The 5,202-nt window shown below is 44.8% G+C and overlaps 1 long non-coding RNA gene across 1 annotated transcript; it reads left to right on the top strand.

The window, feature by feature from the left end:
- The first annotated feature begins 3,684 nt into the window (after positions 1–3,684).
- On the top strand, positions 3,685–4,922 carry LOC311620855. Its single transcript, XR_014794751.1, has 3 exons — positions 3,685–3,754; positions 3,826–3,882; positions 4,652–4,922. It is a non-coding gene; the product is annotated as an uncharacterized lncRNA (long non-coding RNA).
- The last annotated feature ends 280 nt before the right edge of the window (positions 4,923–5,202 follow it).

Here is a 5,202-nt window from a genome sequence, read left to right on the forward strand (position 1 = left end):
TTGACCGTTGAGACAAGTCAGATTTTCAAATATCAGCCGACATACATTCCCTAATCATCAGCTGGCTTCCTTCCTTCAACCACTTTCCTCCCACTCGTGGGCTAGTGCAGTTGAGAGGATGGAAGAAGAGGGAGAGAAGCAGGGAAGCAGTCCGCTGTGTTGGGATGTCCATCTGGGCAGCTCCTAGAAGGCTGTTAGAGGGAAAGCCAAAAGCAGAGAAGTCTTTGTATCATTTCCCGTATGGGATTGCAGGAAGAGACATTAAAATAAAATGAGTACACAATATGGTGAGGCAGAGGGAGGGCTTCAGATTTGTATGCAGAAGGTTCCATGTGCCCTGGGGAGGGATACAGAAAGTAGCTGACCGTGCCAGTGGGTGAGATTTTGCAGTGTCAGAGGGTGAAGTGGCTCTGAGACAGAGAACTATAATGTGACCCTAGACGACTAGGAGGAAATGGGTGTGGTAGCCAGATTTCAGAGGCAAGTTTGGCACCAGAAAGAAGTGAGGCAGGGCTGGTCAGCTGGAGGCACCCTGAGTGGACTGAGCTGACTTCCCACTGTCTGGGAGTTCACCAGATCCTGACCCAACAACCACAGCCTGCTGGGAGCAGGGAGATAGAAATATCAGAGGCCACCTCCCAGGACTGTGAGGATAAAATGAGGATGGGGGCCACGAAAGAGCGCGAACATAGGTCACATGCTAGATGTGGGACTTCAAAACTGGTCCTCTCTTCCATTCAGTTGACTGGCCATGGACGCTGCCATCAATGGGGCTCAGAGCTGTTGGAACCTCGATGGCTCAGTGACAGGAAAGAGACAAACAGGCTTTATTTTAATGCTTTAAATGGAATGATTTCCTGTTAACTAATTAACTAATCTTGTTACCAATTGGTGTTTATTGGCATTTAGCAGATTGATTAAATTAGTGAATGAATGAATGAATGATTAAGGCTTTTGCCAGGGACTACGGGAGTCATGAAAATGTTTAAGGTGTAGAGAATGGCACTGAAACCATAGTACAGCAGAGAGGAAATAGTTAAGTATAGATTTCCTTCTCCGGTACAGAATTGAGGGGGTTCAAGAGAGAAGGCCAACGAGGACTGGAGCAGATAAGAAAGGCCTTACACCAACATGGCCACCAGCTAGTGTCATGTGAAGCTCTGGCATGCTTTTGGCAAGATCACCTAAACAGCAGAGAGAGTCGCTTTAAGTTCAGTTCAGATGTCACCTCCTCCAGGAAGACATCCCTGATACCCCCAGGCTGGACTAGGTGTCTATTCTGTGCTCCTCTCTGTCACCACACTATATATGCTAGTCTGTTCATTGTGATTCTCTTGCTTGAACATGAGTTCTTAGAGACAAAGTTAGGTCTCATTCCATCTTTCCATGTCCCTAGCAGAGGGTCTGACCCAGGGTGGGCATTCAGGGAATAATAAGAACCTTTTTTTTTTGAGTGCTTCTCAGGTACCTAGGCTTGTACTCAGGGCTTTAACTACTAGTGTCCTTGACTTTCTCAATAGCCTCAGCAGCCAGAGTGGGCCCCTTCTAACACTGTACAAGTAAGAAAGATGAGGTTCAGAAAAGCTAAGCAGCCTTCTAGCTCTTCATTATTTCTGCATCCTTCTCTGCCAGGGTGACTGGCCTAAATTCTTGAGGTTTGAAACAGTATGGAAGCTCAGGGTGACGGGGCAGTCAGGCTGGGTGGGTGACTGGGCGGGTGGGTAGGAAGATGGAACAATAAAGAAAGAGCACATGGTAGCAATTGGTATCTATACCACATGCCAGACACAATGCGTTCTCCTGGACCACCTGAGGAGAGATGGCTAGTGGCCTCTGAGTGTGAGTGTGAGTGTATGTGTGTGTGTGTGTGTGTGTATGTGTGTGTGTGTGTGTCTGAATCACATGCTCTCCAAGTACCATCTGCTAACTGATTTGGAACAAATGGGAACAAGGGAGCGTGTGCTGTTAGGTGTATGGCGCTTCTGGCAGGAAGCATTGGAGGGAGACCAGCCTCAGAATCCCAGGAACACATGTGGAGGTGTACAGAGGGGAGCTGCCATGGGTTGAACACAGTGACATGAGAATGCCAGCTCTGAGAGCCGAGAAGGAAGAAAACGCCACCACGCTGTTGCACACCCAGTTTTTTTTTTTTCTATGTGATTTTCTTTTATTGGGACTTAGGGGGTGGGTAACTTGGTGGTTATGCCCCACCAGGGTAGAAACGCCACCACGCTGTTGCACACCCAGTTTTTAAGATCAAGTAAAGGAGGGCTGCAGTTTTGCTTTCTGAGGAAGCCCTCCCAGCCCGACTCCCGAAGTCCCCCAGGGGACCTGTTCCTTTGTGGCCTTTCCTGGCCTCACGCCGGTCTGCCCGTAAATCTGACCCTCTCCAGGGCCAGCAGGCCGCTGGAGCATGGAGACTCACCGGAGCAAACAACTTCACAAAAACAATCTGTCCCATAAACAAAGTCAGTGGAAAGCGTCCAGCCCCACACAATGGAGCTAATCTTCTGGGCACATATTTCCCGTCCGGGGTATTAGCTTAGACACCGCTTCCTCCTAGGTGGAGGTAACGCCACTTGGCCTGCAGATCCAAGAAAAATAACGCTCTGTAGATTCCCCCACTTGTCAGAGGCACAACAGGCAGGGATTCAAAAGCCGGGGGCCACTCTCCTCCCTCCTGCCTTTTCTTAAAGAGGCACAGCATGTGTAAAGGCAGGGTCACGTATTGGAGAGAACATGATTGTATGGACCACACAACTTTGTGGACTGAGAGGTCCCGGGTTTGATTCCGGTCAAGGGCATGTACCTTGGTTGTGGGCACATCCCCAGTAGGGGGTGTGCAGGAGGCAGCTGATCGATGTCTTTCTCATAGATGTTTCTAACTCTCTATCTTTCTCCCTTCTTCTCTGTAAAAAATCAATAATAATAATAATAATAATAATAATAATAATAAAATAAAATAAAAAAACACAACTCTGGATTTTGATTTGGCTGCACCACGGATGAGCCCAGTGCTTTAGGGAAAACGATTTAACCTCCCAGAACCGTCCTGTTCCCCTTGTTCAAAGGGCAGTGTGTTAAGATGTCCAGCCTAGCCTGTACTCAGGGAGAGGGAAAATTAAAATGTTGAAAATAACCTGTGTTGATGAGAATGTGGAGAAACTGGAACCCTTGAGCACTATTGGGTCAGAGTATAAAAGGATGCAGCTGCTATGGGGAATCGTATGTGGGTTCCTCAAAAAAAATTAAAAATAAAACCACCATATGATCAAACTGGGTATATATACTTCTGGATATATATACAAAAGAATTAAAATAAGACATTCATGCACCATGCTCATAGCAGCATTATTCACAATGGCCAAGAAATACAAGCAAATTGAGTATCCATTTCTGGATGAATGGGTTAAAAAAAAAAATGGGTCTATCCACACAATGGAATATTACTCAGCCTCTAAAAAGAAGGAAATCCTGTCACATGTTACAGAACGAATGAGCCTTGAGGATCTTATGCAGAGTGACACAAGACAGGCATAGAAAACACTGCCTGTGTTACATACGTGAGTTCCTCAGGCCGAATGGTGTTTCCTAGTGGAATGGTTTCTTCTAGGGGCTGGAGGGAGGGCAGATGGGGAGTTAATGTTCAACCAGTGTGGAGTTTCTGTTTTGCAAGATGAACAAGAGAGCTGTTGTTGCACAACAGTGTGAATGTGCTAACTATGAAACCACGCACTTCAAAATGGTTAAGATGGTAAGTGATTGTGCTTTTACCATAATAATTAAAAATATAAAACCCTGAGACACTACTTCTCTTCCCATCAGATTGGCAGAAATGGAAGTGTCTGGCAATACCAAGTGTTAGTAATATTGTGGAGAAAAGTAAGTATTTCTATTTTGTAGGGGAGTGTAAATCAGTGTGACTGCTGTAAAGAACAATTGGCCCCCCTCTAGCAAAATATAAAATACACATATTCTAGAGCCCAATGATGTGTACTAGGATGTTTGAGTCATTATTGTTATAAATAAAAAAAATTGAAGACAATCTAAGTGGTTAATAAATAAAAATAGTATGTACTTAAAATGTAAGGGAATGAATCAGATCTCTTTATATCAGTACAGATTGATCTAAAAAACATTATTGAGTGAAAAAAAAAGCAGCTTATATATTTATACATAGCATATCACTCAACACATTAAAAGAGTACAAAATACTAATACAGGGTGGGACAAAGTAGGTTTTTAGCTATTCATATAGAAAATATTACAATAATAAATAAATAAATGATACAAGAATAAACTGTTTTGAGTAGTCACAACTGTAAATCTACTTTTGTCCCACCCTATTTATATGTTCTGTGCATCCAAATATAGACGAGGTAACTGGAAAATTAGTTAATCAGAAAGTAAAAAGCTCTTTCTTAATTTCTACTGTGTCAGTTTCTGAGATGGCCCCCAGTGATCCTTGCCTCCTGGTATTCCAGTCTTGTGTGGTCCCTTCCCACACCGGATAAGGCTGACCTGTGCCCTATTCATTTCACAGTCTCCTGATTAGGAGACTGGAAATGGCGGTGTATGACTTCCGAGGTTAGGATGTAAGAGGCTTTGTGGCTTCCTCTTTGCTCTCTTTTCTCCATTGCTCATTCTGGAGGAAGCCAGCTGCCATGTTCTGAGGACACTCAAGCAGCCACGTGACTAGGAACAGAGGGCTCCCTCCAGCAGCCAGTCCCAACTTGATCCACCTTCCAAGTGCATCCAATGGTCCCAGCCAGCCTGTAGGTGACTGCACCGCATGAGAAACCTTGAATTGGAACTACCGCCCCTGAGCTGCCCTTGAGTTCCTGACCGATAGAAACTGTGGCCTAATAAATGTGAGCTGTGCTGAACCACTAAGTTTGAGCATGTTTGTGATGTAGCAGTAGGTACGTAAGCCAGAGATGATTGCCTGCCTGAGGCTCCGTGTCTGAAGCCTGTTCTCCATTTGCCCCAGCAGGGGTCAGAAAGGTTACCAGGGGCACATGAGCACTAAACCAAACATTTTCTTCTTAAAGTAATTAAAAGAATAGATTGTTCTTTAAGGCTTAATTCTGTATTTGATATAAAGTCGGTTCTGCCAGCAGCAGTAGCTGTAGGAAGCACTGATGGGCTGTTATGAGCTGAAATATGCCCACCCCCCTCCCTCAATTCATATGTTGAATTCCT

The sequence above is a fragment of the Pipistrellus hanaki genome (assembly GCF_964339955.1).
Source record: "Pipistrellus hanaki genome assembly, chromosome: 4".
NCBI classification, from domain to species: domain Eukaryota; kingdom Metazoa; phylum Chordata; class Mammalia; order Chiroptera; family Vespertilionidae; genus Pipistrellus; species Pipistrellus hanaki.